Source organism: Onychostoma macrolepis, chromosome 11 (assembly GCF_012432095.1).
Source record: "Onychostoma macrolepis isolate SWU-2019 chromosome 11, ASM1243209v1, whole genome shotgun sequence".
Lineage (NCBI taxonomy): Eukaryota > Metazoa > Chordata > Actinopteri > Cypriniformes > Cyprinidae > Onychostoma > Onychostoma macrolepis.
Genome location: NC_081165.1, coordinates 1,375,853 through 1,397,445, shown reverse-complemented (window position 1 = coordinate 1,397,445; position 21,593 = coordinate 1,375,853). Strand labels below are relative to the sequence as shown.

General features: G+C 43.0%; 13 non-coding genes across 13 annotated transcripts; all 13 read right to left on the bottom strand.

The window, feature by feature from the left end:
* Positions 1 to 191: 191 nt before the first annotated feature.
* On the bottom strand, positions 192 to 263 carry trnap-ugg (transfer RNA proline (anticodon UGG)). Its single transcript has one exon. It is a non-coding gene; the product is annotated as a tRNA-Pro (tRNA).
* A 434-nt stretch (positions 264 to 697) lies between these two features.
* On the bottom strand, positions 698 to 769 carry trnaq-cug (transfer RNA glutamine (anticodon CUG)). The gene has a single exon. It is a non-coding gene; the product is annotated as a tRNA-Gln (tRNA).
* A 110-nt stretch (positions 770 to 879) lies between these two features.
* Positions 880 to 951, bottom strand: trnaq-cug (transfer RNA glutamine (anticodon CUG)). The gene has a single exon. It is a non-coding gene; the product is annotated as a tRNA-Gln (tRNA).
* Positions 952 to 1,920: 969 nt separating this feature from the next.
* On the bottom strand, positions 1,921 to 1,992 carry trnaq-cug (transfer RNA glutamine (anticodon CUG)). The gene has a single exon. It is a non-coding gene; the product is annotated as a tRNA-Gln (tRNA).
* A 109-nt stretch (positions 1,993 to 2,101) lies between these two features.
* trnaq-cug (transfer RNA glutamine (anticodon CUG)) lies at positions 2,102 to 2,173 on the bottom strand. The gene has a single exon. It is a non-coding gene; the product is annotated as a tRNA-Gln (tRNA).
* Positions 2,174 to 3,146: 973 nt separating this feature from the next.
* Positions 3,147 to 3,218, bottom strand: trnaq-cug (transfer RNA glutamine (anticodon CUG)). Its single transcript has one exon. It is a non-coding gene; the product is annotated as a tRNA-Gln (tRNA).
* Positions 3,219 to 3,328: 110 nt separating this feature from the next.
* trnaq-cug (transfer RNA glutamine (anticodon CUG)) lies at positions 3,329 to 3,400 on the bottom strand. Its single transcript has one exon. It is a non-coding gene; the product is annotated as a tRNA-Gln (tRNA).
* Positions 3,401 to 4,369: 969 nt separating this feature from the next.
* On the bottom strand, positions 4,370 to 4,441 carry trnaq-cug (transfer RNA glutamine (anticodon CUG)). Its single transcript has one exon. It is a non-coding gene; the product is annotated as a tRNA-Gln (tRNA).
* Positions 4,442 to 4,551: 110 nt separating this feature from the next.
* Positions 4,552 to 4,623, bottom strand: trnaq-cug (transfer RNA glutamine (anticodon CUG)). The gene has a single exon. It is a non-coding gene; the product is annotated as a tRNA-Gln (tRNA).
* Positions 4,624 to 5,091: 468 nt separating this feature from the next.
* trnap-ugg (transfer RNA proline (anticodon UGG)) lies at positions 5,092 to 5,163 on the bottom strand. Its single transcript has one exon. It is a non-coding gene; the product is annotated as a tRNA-Pro (tRNA).
* Positions 5,164 to 5,597: 434 nt separating this feature from the next.
* trnaq-cug (transfer RNA glutamine (anticodon CUG)) lies at positions 5,598 to 5,669 on the bottom strand. Its single transcript has one exon. It is a non-coding gene; the product is annotated as a tRNA-Gln (tRNA).
* Positions 5,670 to 5,779: 110 nt separating this feature from the next.
* trnaq-cug (transfer RNA glutamine (anticodon CUG)) lies at positions 5,780 to 5,851 on the bottom strand. Its single transcript has one exon. It is a non-coding gene; the product is annotated as a tRNA-Gln (tRNA).
* A 465-nt stretch (positions 5,852 to 6,316) lies between these two features.
* On the bottom strand, positions 6,317 to 6,388 carry trnap-ugg (transfer RNA proline (anticodon UGG)). The gene has a single exon. It is a non-coding gene; the product is annotated as a tRNA-Pro (tRNA).
* Between the last annotated feature and the right edge of the window lie 15,205 nt (positions 6,389 to 21,593).

Genomic DNA, 21,593 nt, shown 5'->3' with positions numbered 1-21,593 from the left:
GCCAGAAAAAAAAAAAAAAGGTTGGCCTGTACGGGAATCGATCCCACCACTTTGGCGATATTAGAACCAGACTCTAACCAACTGAGCTAACCTTCCTTGTTTTGCCCGTTGTTCTGTCCGATTGACCAAAAACTTACTGATTGCATGTGACCGTAAAGAGACAAAAAGGTTTCTGGAACAAGCCTCAACACGGGCTCGTCCGGGTTTTTAACCCGGGACCTCTCGCACCCAAAGCGAGAATCATACCCCTAGACCAACGAGCCTACCTGTGCAAGCACCTAGCCGTGGGAAATGGAATAACTGCAGCAACAATCAAAGAAGGAACACAAACTAACATCGAAAAAGTCAAACACCTCGAGACAGTGTCAAAGGCAAACGAAGGAAAGTTGGCCTCTGAATGGATTTAAAAATGGGGCTGGTCGAACATGTAGGGGGATGTCAGGGAGGACAGCTGAAACGGTCAGATGTCCCTTAGACTTTAAGCCAGTGTGGGAAACAGAGGGGAGAAGCTGGCTGCACGACCTGAGTGATCGATGCCCGCATTCTCCAAGCTGGATCCTGCCCTTTTACGCTCACTTTGCTAAAGAGACAGACTGCGCCTTGATGCTACGAAGCGACTCTCCTTAAGTGCGCTTTTGGGGGTCACTAGTGCCAAAAAGTTTTTCGAACCGTGTCCTGCGCAAATCGGTGGCAAAACAGGTCCCACCGAGATTTGAACTCGGATCGCTGGATTCAGAGTCCAGAGTGCTAACCATTACACCATGGAACCTTTTCAAGGGCCACTGTTGCTCACAGGGCTGCAAAAACTAAATCACTGACAGGCTCGCCAGCAACAACAGCCTTGTGTTTGGTTTCCTCTCTTGCCGCAAGAGATCATTTAGGTTTCACCGAGATTTGAACTCGGATTGCTGGATTCAGAGTCCAGAGTGCTAACCATTACACCATGGAACCAACAATGTTTTGCTGGTGGCCATCTGGGAGGCAGATTGCGCTGTGGCTGTGGGAAAGCTGTTTGACAGAGGGGTTGGAACCCAGTGAATTTCGGTCTCTGGGCCCCTCGAAGATAAGGAAAAGAGAGAGGTCATCTGCCGAAACTAAGGACTGAACCAGGGACCTTTGGTCTAACGCTCTCCCAACTGAGCTATTTCGACCACAATTGCAAGCTATTCAGCCAGCGGGGATTTCCGTGAGACCATCCGTCACTTTGCCAGAAGAGCAGAGCTGAGCTGCCAGAAAAAAAAAAAAGGTTGGCCTGTACGGGAATCGATCCCACCACTTTGGCGATATTAGAACCAGACTCTAACCAACTGAGCTAACCTTCCTTGTTTTGCCCGTTGTTCTGTCCGATTGACCAAAAACTTACTGATTGCATGTGACCGTAAAGAGACAAAAAGGTTTCTGGAACAAGCCTCAACACGGGCTCGTCCGGGTTTTTACCGGGACCTCTCACACCCAAAGCGAGAATCATACCCCTAGACCAACGAGCCTACCTGTGCAAGCACCTAGCCGTGGAAATGGAATAACTGCAGCAACAATCAAAGAAGGAACACAAACTAACATCGAAAAAGTCAAACACCTCGAGACAGTGTCAAAGGCAAACGAAGGAAAGTTGGCCTCTGAATGGATTTAAAAATGGGGCTGGTCGAACATGTAGAGGGATGTCAGGGAGGACAGCTGAAACGGTCAGATGTCCCTTAGACTTTAAGCCAGTGTGGGAAACAGAGGGGAGAAGCTGGCTGCACGACCTGAGTGATCGATGCCCGCATTCTCCAAGCTGGATCCTGCCCTTTTACGCTCACTTTGCTAAAGAGACAGACTGCGCCTTGATGCTACGAAGCGACTCTCCTTACATGCGCTTTTGGGGGTCACTGCAGCCAAAAAGTTTTTCGGAACGTGTCCTGCGCAAATCGGTGGCAAAACAGGTCCCACCGAGATTTGAACTCGGATCGCTGGATTCAGAGTCCAGAGTGCTAACCATTACACCATGGAACCTTTTCAAGGGCACTGTTGCTCACAGGGCTGCAAAAACTAAATCACTGACAGGCTCGCCAGCAACAACAGCCTTGTGTTTGGTTTCCTCTCTTGCCGCAAGAGATCATTTAGGTTTCACCGAGATTTGAACTCGGATTGCTGGATTCAGAGTCCAGAGTGCTAACCATTACACCATGGAACCAACAATGTTTTGCTGGTGGCCATCTGGGAGGCAGATTGCGCTGTGGCTGTGGGAAAGCTGTTTGACAGAGGGGTTGGAACCCAGTGAATTTCGGTCTCTGGGCCCCTCGAAGATAAGGAAAAGAGAGAGGTCATCTGCCGAAACTAAGGACTGAACCAGGGACCTTTGGTCTAACGCTCTCCCAACTGAGCTATTTCGACCACAATTGCAAGCTATTCAGCCAGCGGGGATTTCCGTGAGACCATCCGTCACTTTGCCAGAAGAGCAGAGCTGAGCTGCCAGAAAAAAAAAAAAAGGTTGGCCTGTACGGGGATCGATCCCACCACTTTGGCGATATTAGAACCAGACTCTAACCAACTGAGCTAACCTTCCTTACTTTGTCCGTTCTTCTGTCCGATTGACCAAAAACTTACTGATTGCATGTGACCCTAAAGAGACAAAAAGGCTTGTGGAACAAGCCTCAACACGGGGTCGTCCGTGATTTGAACCCGGGACCTCTCACACCCAAAGCGAGAATCATACCCCTAGACCAACGAGCCTACGAGTGCAAGCACCTAGCCGTGGAAAATGGAATAACTGCAGCTACAATCAAAGAAGGAACACAAACTAACATGGAAAAAGTCAAACACCTCGAGACAGTGTCAAAGGCAAACGAAGGAAAGTTGGCCTCTGAATGGATTTAAAAATGGGGCTGGTCGAACATGTAGGGGGATGTCAGGGAGGACAGCTGAAACGGTCAGATGTCCCTTAGACTTTAAGCCAGTGTGGGAAACAGAGGGGAGAAGCTGGCTGCACGACCTGAGTGATCGATGCCCGCATTCTCCAAGCTGGATCCTGCCCTTTTACGCTCACTTTGCTAAAGAGACAGACTGCGCCTTGATGCTACGAAGCGACTCTCCTTACATGCGCTTTTGGGGGTCACTGCAGCCAAAAAGTTTTTCGGAACGTGTCCTGCGCAAATCGGTGGCAAAACAGGTCCCACCGAGATTTGAACTCGGATCGCTGGATTCAGAGTCCAGAGTGCTAACCATTACACCATGGAACCTTTTCAAGGGCCACTGTTGCTCACAGGGCTGCAAAAACTAAATCACTGACAGGCTCGCCAGCAACAACAGCCTTGTGTTTGGTTTCCACTCTTGCCGCAAGAGATCATTTAGGTTTCACCGAGATTTGAACTCGGATTGCTGGATTCAGAGTCCAGAGTGCTAACCATTACACCATGGAACCAACAATGTTTTGCTGGTGGCCATCTGGGAGGCAGATTGCGCTGTGGCTGTGGGAAAGCTGTTTGACAGAGGGGTTGGAACCCAGTGAATTTCTGTCTCTGGGCCCCTCGAAGATAAGGTAAAGAGAGAGGTCATCTGCCGAAACTAAGGACTGAACCAGGGACCTTTGGTCTAACGCTCTCCCAACTGAGCTATTTCGACCACAATTGCAAGCTGTTCAGCCAGCAGGGATTTCCGTGAGACCATCCGTCACTTTGCCAGAAGAGCAGAGCTGAGCTGCCAGAAAAAAAAAAAAAGGTTGGCCTGTACGGGGATCAAACCCACCACTTTGGCGCTGTTAGCACAAGACTCTAACCAACTGAGCTAACCTTCCTTGCTTTGTCCGTTCTTCTGTCCGATTGACCAAAAACTTACTGATTGCATGTGACCCTAAAGAGACAAAAAGGCTTGTGGAACAAGCCTCAACACGGGGTCGTCCGTGATTTGAACCCGGGACCTCTCACACCCAAAGCGAGAATCATACCCCTAGACCAACGAGCCTACCTGTGCAAGCACCTAGCCGTGGAAAATGGAATAACTGCAGCTACAATCAAAGAAGGAACACAAACTAACATGGAAATAGTCAAACACCTCGAGACAGTGTCAAAGGCAAACGAAGGAAAGTTGGCCTCTGAATGGATTTAAAAATGGGGCTGGTCGAACATGTAGAGGGATGTCAGGAGGACAGCTGAACGGTCAGATGTCCCTTAGACTTTAAGCCAGTGTGGGAAACAGAGGGGAGAAGCTGGCTGCACGACCTGAGTGATCGATGCCCGCATTCTCCAAGCTGGATCCTGCCCTTTTACGCTCACTTTGCTAAAGAGACAGACTGCGCCTTGATGCTACGGCGACTCTCCTTAAGTGCGCTTTTGGGGGTCACTAGTGCCAAAAAGTTTTTCGAACCGTGTCCTGCGCAAATCGGTGGCAAAACAGGTCCCACCGAGATTTGAACTCGGATCGCTGGATTCAGAGTCCAGAGTGCTAACCATTACACCATGGAACCTTTTCAAGGGGCACTGTTGCTCACAGGTCTGCAAAAACTAAATCACTGACAGGCTCGCCAGCAACAACAGCCTTGTGTTTGGTTTCCACTCTTGCCGCAAGAGATCATTTAGGTTTCACCGAGATTTGAACTCGGATTGCTGGATTCAGAGTCCAGAGTGCTAACCATTACACCATGGAACCAACAATGTTTTGCTGGTGGCCATCTGGGAGGCAGATTGCGCTGTGGCTGTGGGAAAGCTGTTTGACAGAGGGGTTGGAACCCAGTGAATTTCGGTCTCTGGGCCCCTCGAAGATAAGGAAAAGAGAGAGGTCATCTGCCGAAACTAAGGACTGAACCAGGGACCTTTGGTCTAACGCTCTCCCAACTGAGCTATTTCGACCACAATTGCAAGCTGTTCAGCCAGCGGGGATTTCCGTGAGACCATCCGTCACTTTGCCAGAAGAGCAGAGCTGAGCTGCCAGAAAAAAAAAAAAAAGGTTGGCCTGTACGGGGATCGAACCCACCACTTTGGCGATATTAGAACCAGACTCTAACCAACTGAGCTAACCTTCCTTACTTTGTCCGTTCTTCTGTCCGATTGACCAAAAACTTACTGATTGCATGTGACCCTAAAGAGACAAAAAGGCTTGTGGAACAAGCCTCAACACGGGCTCGTCCGGGTTTTTAACCCGGGACCTCTCGCACCCAAAGCGAGAATCATACCCCTAGACCAACGAGCCTACCTGTGCAAGCACCTAGCCGTGGAAAATGGAATAACTGCAGCTACAATCAAAGAAGGAACACAAACTAACATGGAAATAGTCAAACACCTCGAGACAGTGTCAAAGGCAAACGAAGGAAAGTTGGCCTCTGAATGGATTTAAAAATGGGGCTGGTCGAACATGTAGAGGGATGTTAGGGAGGACAGCTGGAACGGTCAGATGTCCCTTAGACTTTAAGCCAGTGTGGGAAACAGAGGGGAGAAGCTGGCTGCACGACCTGAGTGATCGATGCCCGCATTCTCCAAGCTGGATCCTGCCCTTTTACGCTCACTTTGCTAAAGAGACAGACTGCGCCTTGATGCTACGAAGCGACTCTCCTTAAGTGCGCTTTTGGGGGTCACTAGTGCCAAAAAGTTTTTCGAACCGTGTCCTGCGCAAATCGGTGGCAAAACAGGTCCCACCGAGATTTGAACTCTGATCGCTGGATTCAGAGTCCAGAGTGCTAACCATTACACCATGTAACCTTTTCAAGGGGCACTGTTGCTCACAGGTCTGCAAAAACTAAATCACTGACAGGCTCGCCAGCAACAACAGCCTTGTGTTTGGTTTCCACTCTTGCCGCAAGAGATCATTTAGGTTTCACCGAGATTTGAACTCGGATTGCTGGATTCAGAGTCCAGAGTGCTAACCATTACACCATGGAACCAACAATGTTTTGCTGGTGGCCATCTGGGAGGCAGATTGCGCTGTGGCTGTGGGAAAGCTGTTTGACAGAGGGGTTGGAACCCAGTGAATTTCGGTCTCTGGGCCCCTCGAAGATAAGGTAAAGAGAGAGGTCATCTGCCGAAACTAAGGACTGAACCAGGGACCTTTGGTCTAACGCTCTCCCAACTGAGCTATTTCGACCACAATTGCAAGCTGTTCAGCCAGCAGGGATTTCCGTGAGACCATCCGTCACTTTGCCAGAAGAGCAGAGCTGAGCTGCCAGAAAAAAAAAAAGGTTGGCCTGTACAGGGATCAAAGCCACCACTTTGGCGCTGTTAGCACCAGACTCTAACCAACTGAGCTAACCTTCCTTGCTTTGTCCGTTCTTCTGTCCGATTGACCAAAAACTTACTGATTGCTTGTGACCCTAAAGAGAGAAAAAGGCTTGTGGAACAAGCCTCAACACGGGCTCGTCCGGGATTTGAACCCGGGACCTCTCGCACCCAAAGCGAGAATCATACCCCTAGACCAACGAGCCTACCTGTGCAAGCACCCAGCCGTGGAAAATGGAATAACTGCAGCTACAATCAAAGAAGGAACACAAACTAACATGGAAATAGTCAAACACCTCGAGACAGTGTCAAAGGCAAACGAAGGAAAGTTGGCCTCTGAATGGATTTAAAAATGGGGCTGGTCGAACATGTAGAGGGATGTTAGGGAGGACAGCTGGAACGGTCAGATGTCCCTTAGACTTTAAGCCAGTGTGGGAAACAGAGGGGAGAAGCTGGATGCACGACCTGAGTGATCGATGCCCGCATTCTCCAAGCTGGAGCCTGCTCTTTTACGCTCACTTTGCTAAAGAGGCAGACTGCGCCTTGATGCTACGAAGCGACTCTCCTTACGTGCGCTTTTGGGGGTCACTGCTGCCAAAAAGTTTTTCGGGCCGTGTCCTGCGCAAATCGGTGGCAAAACAGGTCCCACCGAGATTTGAACTCGTATCGCTGGATTCAGTGTCCAGAGTGCTCACCATTACACCACGGAATCTTTTCAAGGGCCACTGTTGCTCACAGGGCTGCAAAAACTAAATCACTGACAGGCTCGCCAGAAACAACAGACTTGTGTTTTGTTTCCACCCCTGCCGCAAGAGAGCACTTAGGTTTCACCGAGATTTGAACTCAGATCGCTGGATTCAGAGTGCAGAGTGCTAACCATTACACCATGGAACCAAAAATGCTTTATTGGTGGCCATCTGGGAGGCAGATAGCGCTGTGGCTGTGGGAAAGCTGTTTGACAGTGGGGTTGGAACCCAGTGAATTTCGGTCTCTGGGCCCCTCGAAGATAAGGAAAATAGAGAGGTCGTCTGCCGAAACTAAGGACTGAACCTTGGACCTTTGGTCTAACGCTCTCCCAACTGAGCTATTTCGACCACAATTGCAAGCTGTTCAGCCAGCAGGGATTTCCGTGAGACCATCCGTCACTTTGCCAGAAGAGCAGAGCTGAGCTGCCAGAAAAAAAAAAAAGGCTGGCCTGTACGGGGATCGAACCCCCCACTTTGGTGCGATTAGCACCAGGCTCTAACCAACTGAGCTAACCTGCCTTGCTTTGGCTTTTCTTCTGTCCGATTGACCAAAAACTTACTGATTGCATGTGACCCTAAAGAGACAAAAAGGCTTCTGGACCAAGCCTGTGGGAAACTTTGCCAGAAGAGCAGAGCTGAGCTGCCAGACAACAAAAGAGGCTGGCCCATCCGGCCCCATGAATTTGCTCCTTTTGTACATTCACAAGTCACTATATTCAGGACACTATGGATCCAATATGTTTTTCCACACATGTGCGGTGTAAACCAGTTCTGTATTATTGTCTTCTTCGTCGCTGTAAAACCAGCAAACAACATTCTTTTTTGTATTAAGCTTATACACAGACCAGAATCATCATTAAGAAGACAATTTTGGGTTAGCAAAGCAATCAATTTGTAATAAGGAGGATAAAACCAGGTTTACGTGTGTCCATATATTAATGACGATAGGACACTCCCAAAACGTATGAAGAAAAGTACCTGATGATGCAGTATTATATACATGGCAGTTTAAATTTGGTTGTAGTTTCATTTCGAATCTTTCGTAAGGAGTTATGTATGCTCTATGAATGACTTTGAAGTGAATAAGACGACGAGCTAAGTTTTTAGATGTTAAGCTGAGGTTAGTCCACACTCTCTCCCAGTCGACAGATAAATTAAGGTCAGATAATTCCCTATTCCAAATAGATTTAATAGAAAGAGGTTTTGTAATGCAATCAATAATTTTATTATACATTAAGGAAACAGATGGCTGACCAGAAGATGGTGCAATCCAGTCCCGCATAGGATGAGAGGAAATGGGAGATGCCCAAGGAACTCCATTCGCTTTGAGAGCAGAACGTAATTGAAGAAAGACAAAATATGCGGATGCTGATAAACAAAATTTAGTTCTTAATGTCTGAAATGAACAGAGGCCCTTGTTATCATATACTGTATATCACCGCACTTGTTTACGCCTAAAGAAGACCAAGAGGGTTGGACAAATGGATTATTTCCGCATACAAAATTAAAATTATGCCATGAAAGTGTACTGTTACAAAATTTGAAGGGTCCTCCTATCAGACGTTCCAGATTTTAATAGAATTAGCCACAACCGGACCAAATTTACAATTATGACCTTTTTTCCCTGTGCCAGTAAATAAAATATCTTGGAGTCTATTTGGTTTAACCTTGTCAGCTTCAATCACTCTCCTTGAAACTTTCGATTGAGGATCTACCCAATTATAAAGAGCCTTAAGTTGGAACGACCAATAATACAATTCAAAATTTGGTACAGCCAGTCCTGCTGTGCGTATAGGATGTTGTATTGTGGTAAGTTTGATTCTGGGTTATTTATCATTCCGGATAAATTGAGAAAGTATGGAGTTGATCTCCTTAAAGTAACTTGGAGGGGGAGGGGAGTGGTAGCATAGATAAAAGAAAGTTAAACCGAGGTAACAAATTCATCTTAACTGTGGAGATTCTTTCTTGAAGAGAGACTTTAAGATTCTTCCATCTTCGAATGTCATTTTTGACCTTAACTAGAATACTATTAAAATTGTCTCTGGCAATCTTATGGATGTCTTTATATATGGTAATGCCCAAACAGATGAAATATTCCTTAATAGGGATAAATGAGGGAATAGAATAATTACCCTTAACAATGTTAATTGGCATTAAAGCAGATTTGGATAATATTACCAGTCAAGACTGATGCTGCAGTTGAGTGGTATAATATCTTAATCATAGAAATGAAATGTTCACTGAAGCCGAAACATTGCAGAACTGCCCACATATAGTTCCACTCTAGCCTGTCAAAGGTTTTTTCTGCATCAAGTGAAAAAAATGCACAAGGGCTCGGATGAGTCTGCAAAGTGAAGAATATGAAAGAGTCGACGCGTATTGTCAGACGCATTGCGCACCTTAATAAAAACGGTTTGGTCCTCCTTGATCAAACTATGAATTACCTTCTCCATACTAGAAGCAAAAACTTTAGCATAGATTTTTAGATCACATGGGATAAGTGATATCGGTCTGTAGCTGGAACAATCTAATGGATCTTTCCATTTTTTAAGAAGTAATGATATTAATTATGTTTTTTTTTTATCTCTATGAAATACACCATGTTCAATAGCAAAATTAAATGAATTAAGCATAAGTGTCCCTACCAAATCCCAAATTTCCAAATATAATTCACGAGGGAGACCATCTAGACCCGGCGATTCGCCCTTTTGAAGGCTTTTTAGAGAGATGTGGAGTTTCTTTAATGGGGCCTCCAAAGATTCTTTATCCACCTGTGAGATCCGAGGCAATTCCAATTTATCTAAATACTGCTTACAAATTGGTTCATCAAAATATGTTTCAACATTATAAAGATTTGTGTAAAAACCTCTTTAACCCCCTGTCTCGCATTTTCTTTATGACCGTGAAAAGAACTAAAAATACTCTGTCAGTTTTGATTGTACAGATAAGAATAATGTATCGTTTGAAACTGCAAAGGGTCTACTTTTATTTCTGTATAGTCATAATAACAACAAAACAATGTGCTTTTCTAAAATAAAGAAAACAAACAGGGTGCGTTCTCTGCCGGCTCTGTCTCTGTCACCTCTCTTCACAAACATGTAAATAAAATAACATGAATCTCTGTGAATGCTTGCCTCAAATACATAAGAAATATATGTATAGAAAGTTTGAAATGTCTACTTTTAAATGAAGTCACTTCCAAAACAAATATTCTGTGATAAAGTAATCAGTATGAAACCAACGCTATGTCCAGTTTTCCTGTCTCAACTCATTAGGTGTGTTCGACTTCATGCAGCGCCGCACAGACCTATCGGTGAGAGTAGCTGCTTGCAGTCGTGGGGCGGAATTGAAAACGGAGACGTGAAGTCGGACACTTTTGCTCCCGGTAGTGATGCTCTCGCGGTGTTTGCATACTCTTATCAAAGATGGATTGAATAACATGCAATATTTGTCAAATGCACAGACGTTTCAGAAATGTTTTCATGAGAAACAGAAACAGTTTTTATATACTGCTTAATACAGGGCCATCTGTTCAAGAATAAAGTTCAACATAAACATACACTGTTTAAATACCAATAAAGTGGGGGTATATATGCTTTTATCAGTATTTTTTTATTAAATGTGACTCAATATTAATATCAATATAATATAATTTTCATGAACTTAAACCTGTATAACTTTTTTTTGGTTTCACTTTTTAATTAGTTTTTACTTCAACAATAATCTGCCATGAGTCTTCTTTAAAATGAGAGTTAAGTCTGTGCTCCCAAGCTTCAAATTTTTATGACAATTTTTTTGACATGGCTATTTTTTCATTGACACACAAGGTTTAAATGATTGTCTGAATGATTTGGGGGAGATGCTGGGCTGAGAAACTGTCCTATAATAAATCAAAAGCTGGGAAAACTGTTAAACACATCAGCTCTCAGAGACTGTATTGTTGCCAGCATTCTTGTCTGTCTGAGATGTTGTAGGCAATAAAACATGCTTGGAAACACATGTCTTTAGAATGGCTTTTGAACGCAGACACAAACACCACAAAAAAATAAATAAATAAGTAAAAAAACAAAACAAAAAAACATTTACTAATAACATGTGCAAAAGGCTAATCTAGCAGATTTGCTCTTCTCCCATCTACAAGTGAGCAGAATGGCTTGGCACAGGTCCATGCCTTCATTTACTCTTTAATTATATGAGTGCTGTGTTAGCCTTTGTTATGCCTGTGGCTCTGGGTTAAAAATGCATCTTGTTCCACTGCTTTTTCTTGGCAGTCTTGATGTTTGGTTGTTTCTTGGATAGAGAGGAAAATGGCCCAAAGGTTACTTTATTATATTTATTCCCCATCTAAATGATCCTCTGGCTAGCAATTATTATCCTGATGAATACAAATGTATTGTTCTGCGTAGCATTCCAGTCTCTGTAGTTACGGTAAAAAATGTCTACTGAAATTAAGAAGTGCATTTTATGGGAACACATAGCTGGAAGAAAGAAAATAAATAAGAAAATAAGAAAATCAATCAATCAATCAATCAATCAATCAATCAGCTTCTGGATAGGATGCATAAAACATGAAAGTCTACAGTAGCCTTAAACCTATAGCTGTAAGGTAAAGAAAATGACACTTAACATTTACATGACAATCCTGTCCCACAGCAGTTTAAGGAAAATGTCGCACCCTCTTTCAAGAATAAATGTAACAAAACTAGGATTAAGCTTACACAGCGCCCTATAACCAGACACAATGCAATGCTGCAAGGTATCTTTTCCATGTTAATCAGAGTTTTGTCAAGTGACATAAGGTTCATTTTTAGAAACGGTTTCCAATTCTGTGATGTTTTGGATGGAACAACAGCATATAAACTATGACAATAATAATATCATGTGTTGATTGTGTGCTTTAATGTAAAAAGGGTGTAAAGTGAGTTTGAGTATCATTTTGGGTGACCTTTATAACCATACTAAAAGCGACAAAGGATAATTTACCCAAGCTCTTGAAAATAAATAAAAGGAAACATGTATGTTAAAACTGTAATCTCAATGCAAACAAACAAGTGTATTTCATGACAAATCACTCAGTATATTTTTAATGTAAAAATGGTTTAATATTTATGAAATAGATAAAGTATTTATCCATTTTGTTGCAAGTGCAATGCAGTTTAAAATGTTTATCATACCTTAAAACCAACAGTTTTATATTAAAACATTGGTTCTCAATTCCATTCACATACTACGTCTCTGTATATTTTGCATGCCTCTTTTATTTAACACACCTGATTCAGATAACCAGCTCATTAGAAGAGAGCTCCATGCATGAACTGTGTTTCAATTTACATGGTCCCTACAAAGTGTTCTTTGCTCCCTACTCCCTTAGCACAAGAAATCTTTGAAACATTCATTCACGGATTTGCTCTACACCACGGCCTACAGCATTTTCTCACACAGACAAAACTTATTAGAGAAGTGTGACATAATATACCTCTGAAAATAAATACAACTTAAATTCCTGTCTCATACACTTTAATGCCCTTTGAATGCCCTAGGCGCCTATCTTTAGCGAAGTGGCACGGAGAAAAGAAAATGCAAGGTGGGCCGTATATGGCCCGCGAACCATAGTTTGCCCACCTCTGCTCTAGAGTGACGGGAACACTGCTAAGCTCATGTGTTATGGGTCCCGGGTGTGGAACACGCAAGCAGATTAAAAGTACCTGAATTATCAGGAGAAACAAGAGGCACACGCAAACTTCAGTGTCTTTCCGCAGGCGCAGCTTGATAGCGTCTGAGGTAAACACAACCCGCATCACCATGGTAACCCACAGTGCCTGCTTTCTCTGGTGGCTAGAACTGTATTGATTCAAACTCAGCCTTTAGTGGTGATAATTGATAGATGACTGTGTACACAATAAACTCTTCTTCACATAAATAAATAAATACATTAATAAATAAATATTAATAACAAAACAAACATTCCAATTGCGAATACACAATGGTGTATCACACACTCCCCAATAAAGAAAAGATGGCTCCCGCCCACATATTCTTTCATCATAACAACTCTTTTATCTTTACTCTTCTAGTACCCGATTGTCATAGGACGTACCCAAAATGGAAATGTGAGTTGTGGTGTATGGATAGAATAAGGTGAACTAACATAAGGTGTAATGTGGTAAGATGATAACCCCCAATATGGTGTCTGATTTATCTCGTAAGTCTCTAAACTGTTTTCTGTCGGATATGACTGAATTGCTGGCTGACCTAGTGTTTCATAAGTTAACCTAGGTGTGGGTCTCCTATTACTTGTGGATCTTCAGACTTGGATTGTTTGGTCAATTTCATCTGAACTCAAGGTAGGTATTTTGAGAACTTCTTGCTTAGGTATATCACCTTCATCTATCTGACTACATTCTCCCTCAACCTGTTGCACATCTTCTTCAGATCGTGCCCATGTCACTTGTCTTTCACAGGTAAGTCTTTCATTGTAGGCTGTTCTCACCAAATCTCTGTCTGTTTTCTTGGTATTTCTCTTTCAGGTTGTTCACAGGATCGTCGTCGTAGCGTATCACAGGTAGGTTTCTTGTTCTCTGTAGGTTGTGCTCCCAGGGTTTCTGTCCACTGTCTTTCACTTTCAGGTTGTGTATGGTGTCATCGTGGAGGATGACAGGTAGGTTCCTCGGTAGTTTGGTTAATGGTAAGTCTTTGGTTGTTCTCTTGGGTATCTCGTACCCTTAGCCAATAGTAATTCTTGTCATCCTGCTCCTCATCACTATCAGAATCACAGGGTGATCCCGGCTCATCTTGTGGTCTTGTTTGGTTTCTCTTGGTCCTCTGGTTAGATGCTCCTTATGGCATCGCTAGAGGTAAATCATTAACCTGATGCAGCAGATTCCTGTGTAGAAGTCTTGATTTTGAGCTGTCCGTCTCTGCGACCACTCAGTAGACTGGTCCATCATTTATCTGTTCCTTAACAACGTACACAGTTTGCTCCCAATCAGTGTTAATTTTGGCAGGCATTTTTGATTTAGTCTTAGTCTTTATCTTGAGACGAAAATGCTTAATAGTCTTAGTCACATTTTAGTCATTTGAGTCTTTCATAGTTTTAGTCTAGTTTTAGTTGACGAAAATTCATTGTATTTTTGTCAACTTTTAGTCATTACTTTTAGTCAAAGTGCCGTTAACAACATTTATTTTGGTAGCTATTTTATATGTAGTATTCAAACAAAAATAGGCATCAATTCTTCTCTCTTTAGACCAAATCAATTAAGCTTATGAGAAATTTGAATCAAGGATTGAATTTGGAAAAACTGGAATACATTTTCATTTTTGGGTAGAGATACAAATTAAACTCATTTTTCAGATACAGTAGCTTTACTTAATTATACATTTATTTAACATCTTTTGTTGGTTAACATTTATGACACAGATAGGAATGCTGTCCCTTTAAGATGGAAGGCATGCATGTAATACTGACACACATTCAGTTTTCACCCACCTGTTTACGCTCACTTAAGCCATAACTGACTGTATTTACGTGAGATACTTTACACAATAGACATTTGAACTGCTGTGTGTGTATTTGAGCACCGAGAACTGATCGCGCGCTGTATGAGAACTGAAGAAGTGGAGCGTGCGCGAGAGAGAGCACTTCTATCAGCGCGATTCCGCCTATCCCGCCGTCACTAACTTTAAGTTAATCGACAACGAACTGTGACTCCCGGGATAAACGGGACGTCTGGTCACTCTATTCCTAAAAAAAAAAAACCTTCAGGTGCTGAGGCCATTGTTTCAGATCGCTAGTTGGCATTTTGGTAGCCTATCTGTCCGCTGCGGCTGCCATACTGAGACTAGATATAAACGCCCCTCATCTGATTGCAATCCAATGACAGAGACGCACATTTTGAAAGACAATACAGTTAACTTAGCCTATAGGATGTATTTTGAATGTCCGGTAGTCGTCATATAACATTTTAGTCCCATCTCGTCTTGTTAATGAAGACGCGGCATAAATTTCGTCATAGTTTTTATCATCAGATATTAATTTTAGCTCGTCAACGTCTCGTCTTAGTCACAGAAAAAAAAGGTTCGTTGACGAATATTTTTCGTCTTCGTCAACGAAATTAACACTGCTCCCAATATGATCTCAATTTTCCCTGTCCACCTCTCTCACTTAGATTTTTCACAAGTACTCTGTCACCAGGCTGAAGAACAACTCCTCTGGACTTCCTGTCATAGTACAGTTTTCCTCGGGCACTTGAGTTCTTACTGTTCTCTGAGGCAATTCGGTAAGCTTCTGCCATTTGCTCTGCCCATTGTTTGGCATATCCTCTTGGATCGTTACTTTCCTTTCCGTTGGTCACTTTGAACACAAGATCAATGGGTAATCATGGGTGTCGTCCATAGAGTAGGTAAAACGGTGAGTATCCCGTCGCTTCATGTCATGTGCAGTTGTACGCATGCACAATCTGTGGTAGATGTCCCTTCCTTTTTTTTATTTTCCTTCTCTGCCAGTGTTCTCATCATCTGAAGCAGTGTTCTGTTAAATCTCTCAGCAGGATTGCCCTGAGGGTGATATAGAGAAGTTCTTGAATTGCTCATTCCTGACAGTCGGCGCAAGGTTTTGAAGAGGTCATTCTCAAATTCTCGACCCTGGTCATGATGTAGTTTAGTTGGAAATTCGAACCGGGGAATGAAATCATTGAAGATTCTTTCTGCTGCTGTTCTTCCAGACTTGTTTTTAGTCACATATGCCTGAGAAAATCTTGTAAAATGATCCACCAGAACTAGTATATATTCATAACCTCCCCTGCTGCCTTCCAGATGAAGGTAGTCTATGGATACTAATTCAAATGGGGAGCTAGTACTTATACTATCCATTGAAGCTCTCTCATGTATCGCTGGCTTCTTCTGTTTGATGCAAGAACATTTTCAAGTAACATATGTCTCGATGTCTTTCTTCATGAATGGCCAATAGAATCGGTCCCTGGCAAGGTGTACTACTCTCTTCATACTATCTGCTTGTATTGAGCTGGTAGGACGAATTGATGTTGTTGCTCAGTTCTTCTGTACAATAATCATCCCTCCAGGTGTAGTCTTGACCATTCATGCATTAGTTTCTTTACAGGTCCACTGGCTCTGTGTCTCATGTCATTAGTGTGATGCTTGCATTGGACTCTTTCATTCTAATACTCTCACCAATAGCTGGGTCCACTCTCTGTGCCTTTCGCAGTTCATCATGACTTAACAGCAACCCAAGCAACATCTTTTTGTTCTGCAGCCCTAGTGCCCTCCCATGTGGTTTTGACAATCTCACTAGACAACTCTTCTGTGCACTCTGTGATGTATTGGTTGATGTCCAGTGGGCACAGGAAAAGAATGTCTGCATCCACATTCACTTTTTCAGGTCTGTACTTGATATCAAACCTGAAGTTTGAGAGTTCTCCAACCCATCTATACCCCACATCATTGAGTTTGGCAGTACTCATTATGTCGGTCAGAGGGTTATTGTCTGTATAAACTATGAAGTGCTGGGAATAAAATAGATAGTCCCAAAACTTTTCACAGATTTCCCACTTCAATGCAAGGAATTTGAGTTTCCCTGAATGGAGTCTGTAATTCCGCTCTACTGTCAGTGTTCTTGACCCATATCCAATGACTCTCATTTTCCCAGCCTGCCGTTGATAAAGTACAGCTCCAAGTCCTTGTTCTGAGGCATCTGTATGAAGTGTGAAAGGCAAATCGAAATCAGGATACGCAAGGACAGGTGGATTAGTCAAAACTAATCTGCACAGTATCCTTTGATGTTCTTCCTTCCACTCAATGGGTGTTCGTGATGGTAGCTGAACATTCTTCTTTCCATCTGCCTTAGTTTTTGTTTGGACAGACCCTGCCCCTTGTTTCACTTGCAAGAGATCATATATCAGCTTGGCAATGTGAGAGAAATCCTGGACATATGATAGATAGTAACTAAGAAATCCAAGCATCCTTCGGACTTCTCCAACTGTGGTAGGTTTCTTTGCTTTCCAGGCTCGTACAGCATCCAAATCTTTAGGATCTATCCTGACTCCTTCGGCCAACGAATCACACTTCTTTCTTGAACATCTCGCACTTGGTCAGTCTTAGCTTGACTCCATGTCACTGTAAAGCTTGCAACACCTTCCGTAGTATTTCCACATGTTCTTAAAAAGTTTTTGCATAACACAAGATATCGTCAAGGTATGGGATACAGCATTCATCTCGCAGGGAGTCCAGCATCTCTTCCATACTTTGTTGAAAGGCAGCAGGTGCATTAGTTAACTCAAATGGAATTTGTACCCACTCATAAAGGCCCCTTGGAGTAATGAAAGCAGTCAGATGCCGTGATCCCTCCGCAATAAAGCCTTGGTGATAAGCTTTCCCTTGATCTAAAATCGAGAACCAGCTATACCCTACCAACGTGTAAGTGAGGTCTTGAATCTGAGGCAGGGGATGCCTATCAGGGATGGTTTTCTTGTTAAGTAGTCTGTAATCAACACACAGTCGAAGTGTTCCATCCTTCTTTCTGACACATACCACTGGTGCAGAGTAAGGAGACTTTGACTTCACGATCCAACCTCTGGCCAAAAGGTCTTGTATGTACTCCCTCACTTCTTTATGTAGTGGCTTGGGGACTGAGGAGTATGCTCTCTGAACAGGAATGTTGTCAATCAAGTTAATGGACATCTGCAAACTCTCACTGTAATCCTGTTGCGGTTGGCTCCTTCTTATGTCTCTGCACTGTTAACTTCTACAGGAACTGTTTCTGTTATTTGGTCTGCCTCCACAATTTTCTTAATGGACTGTATGCTCCCGATTGTCGTTCGTCGTGGTAAGGTAATGTCATGGCTGGTATGGTTTCCTATTGGAATGCTAATGAACGACCTTTGTCTCCCACAGACTTCCAGCAGTCCATCTCCAAGGTCAAGTTGTTCAAACTGTGGGTTGTCTACATTAGACTCGAACAAGATGGTAGGCTCTGACAAGTCGAAATCTACAGGTATTGAACATTTTATGTGTGCCAGTTGACGCGAAGGAATAACAACATCCTGACGTCCAACTTTGACAATGGTCTCAGTGTCACAAGATGGCTTTTGTGTCTGTATAAAGTTTACAATCACTTCATCCTGATCATCTCCAATTTCCATGGCTCCCTTTAGCAGCGTAGTGATTGTTGCAAGAACACTTACACCACTCGTCTGTCCTTTGACCATCTGTTCAATGATGTTAAATCCTATGAGGGGTTGCTCAAGGGCCATTTTACCCACCAGGAAAGGAACTTGAACGGCTAGCTGCAGATCACTGTTGCCAGGGAGGTTCACTGTCGCCTCAACCCACCCATCGAACAGTAACACATCTCCATTAACAGCCAAGACATGAAGAGGTTTGGACCCCATCAATTCACTCAGAGGTCGTAAGTGCTGATCAGGTAAATATGTTCTTTTCCAGGCTTGATCAATAATACTGACCTGAGCACCTGTGTCAAGTAGGGCAGTTGCAGCATAACCATTGATGTTACACTTCAACAAGCATTTACTTCCAATTAGCTCTGCTACTCTGTTCTGTGTTGAGTTTGTCTTTCAAGACGTGCAAGAGCAGGCTGCACTGTTTGCACTGGCTTCACGCACTCTGTTCTCTGGAGACCTTCCTCCAGTTGACGATCTCAGCTCAGCAGTGTGGTGAGTATTTCTTGTACCACTTGTTCTTTTACTACATCCAATGGCCCTGTTTCCCTCTTCTCCACAGATAAAGCAATGGCTTCATGAGCTGTTACTCTCCTCTATACACCTTGGACACCAATATGGCCCTCTTCTTCTCACTGACGTTGGTCTACGTACAACATTTGCACCAGCTCCCATCTGTGTAGAGCAGTGACGTGGCTCTTTAGCTTGTTTCAAAGTGTCAATTGTATTTTTTAAATTTTCTACTTAAGCGCTTAGTTCTTGTATGGTCTTTGTCTTGCTGTTTTTCTGCATTTTGGAGTTTGATTCACTCTCGTCGAACTCTGAGTCAATTTGTGCACTATGAGCTTGAGTCTGTCTTCACTGTATGGCTTGGCCTAATCTTCGCTGGCATTCACTTTCTTCACTTGAGATCTTTGTTACTTGTTTCAGCAGTGCTTCATCAGTTACTGTGTGATCTGTGAGCAAAGGTTTCAATTCACTTCTGATGTCGCTGTACTTGGGAAGGAAACCTTGGTAAATGGTATGCAGGAACACATTCTGAACTGTTCGTGGCTCATATTCAATGTTAGTGTTGCTCTGCTTGGAAGTGAAAATTACTTTCTGTTTCAGTCCAATTGCATGATATAGAAACTGTTTCTGTTCCATGTTCCTGATGTCTTGTACTCATTAATTTCTGGAAAAGCTCACTACAGCCTCTCTCACTTAAATGTGACTGTAGAAAACTTTTGAGCTCTGTCACAGTCAGATCATCTTTACTGATGAGCATTTCCTTGAACTGTCCTGGTTTAACTACACGCAGGACGGCCTGAATGATCTCACTCTCTGAGTAATTCATCTTGATGCCTTCATCAATTTGTCTACATAGGTTATTATAGCCGATGTTTGAAGCACTATCACCTACCTGACCACCATGTATCTTGAACTCATTATGCGGTAGGTATGGAAAGTCTCTTGGACACATCATGCTTTCTCTCTGCTGTTGTGGTAAGTATTCAGGGTAAGAAGACTGTCTTGTAATTGGTATCATTTTATCATCTGCCTGTGTGATCTTGTACTCTGACAGCTTTTTCCCTAACTCCTTGTAACTAGTAATCAGTTTCTGATACTCATTTAACTGTGTGTGTGTGTGTGAGTGTGGCAGTAAGATCTGTGTGTCTGTGTATAGGGGATGCCTGTGTGTGTGTGTATGTGCATCAAATTAATTTTCAATAGAGACAGATGAATCACTCATAGTATTGTTTACACAACTCTCAATCAATACATTAATCAAGTCTCTTAAAATTAGTAATTGTGTGAATCCTTCATCTTCCAGTTTAAGTAAACTGTTACTCTGTATATAGGAAATTATGAAATTCAAACAGCTCTCCTCATCATCCTTGGAGATAGTGGTTGGAATCAAACCTGCACCTGGAGTGATGCTGTCAGCTATATGCCCCAGTTCGTGCACAGTCAACATGTGTAGGCTCCTCTTTATGTTCCAGACGAGTCTTTTCCTCTCGTCTGCCATCTTGTCCAGCTTCAGACCCTCTCACGACATTTTAGCAATGCGTTGCCTTCCTCAGCTCCGTCTCTTTTGGCTGTCTGGACGTCAGCAACTGTAACAAGTCGCACGCAACCTTCATTGTCGTCATCTCGTCACCGTGAATTCTGGATCCCAGCACTAGCCTCACACTCTAGATGTTTATCTCAGTGGAACCTCCATGAATCTGTTACGGGTCCCGGGCGTGGGACATGCAAGCAGATTAAAAGTACCTGAATTATCAGGAGAAACAAAAGCACATTCAAACTTCAGTGTCTTTCCGCAGGCGCAGGACTGTTGTTATTTGTACTACTTTCAAGCTCTTGCTGACGTACTGCCTATCATATACACTGTGTCACACTTCATGGACTTTTGAGTTTGTTTTCATTTCATCGCTTATGTTCCTTTACCTTGTTTCTGTCTCCCCGTGATTGTGTCATTATGTTCCGGTGTGAGTTGTCAATTATCCTCATTTGGATAATTGGATAATACTCTGCCATCATTGAATCCATCCTCTGCACTGTTTGGTTCAGCTCAGCTACCAAATCTGACCTCAGAAAACTAACTGCTGAGCGAATCATTGGTACAACCCTCCCCACTCTCCAAGAACTGTATTTATCCAGAGTGAGCAAAAGGGCTGGCAAAATCATTCTGGACCCCTTACACCCTGCACACTCCCTCTTTGAACTTTTGCCGTCTGGTTGATGCTACAGAACTCTGAGCACCAGAACGGCCAGGCACAGGAACAGTTTCTTCCCTCAGGCAATCCATCTCATGAACACTTGACAATAATTGTGGAACACACAACACTATTTATACACTTATACACTTATTTATCTAACATACATACTACATTTCAGATTTGCACATAACATACCTGTACATACAGAACTGTGAATTGTAATATACCTGTACATACAATTGTCAATTTGTATATTCTTATTCCTTATTTACTTGTTCTATATTTATTCTTTTATTATCTGTATTTTTGTCCTGTCACTGTCATTCTGTTGCAATGTGGAAGCTTCTGTCACAAAAACAAATTCCTCTTATGTGTAAACATACCTGGCAATAAAGCTCATTCTGATTCTGATTCTGATTTGCTCTCCTATTTAAGTTGTAGTCAGTTCAGTGTTTCTTTGTCCGATCTCGTCAACGTGTACGTGTCTCAAGCCTTCCAGTTTTGGATTACCGTGTGTGGATTATATTAAAGACTTTTACTTTCATCTTCGTACGAGTTCATTCTGCACAGTATAGTAACAGAAGACCGGACCTACAAAAAATATAGTGGCATGTTCCCCTTGTTTGTTTTTTGTTTTGGAAAGTTTTTTTTTTCTTTTATTCCATTATGAATTATCCTGTTGTCCTCGTCTTCCTGCTGGAGCAGGGGGACTGCTCTCTCGAGGACCACACCGAGGACTTCTTGTTCCTGGCCAGGTACATGCACAATGCCTCT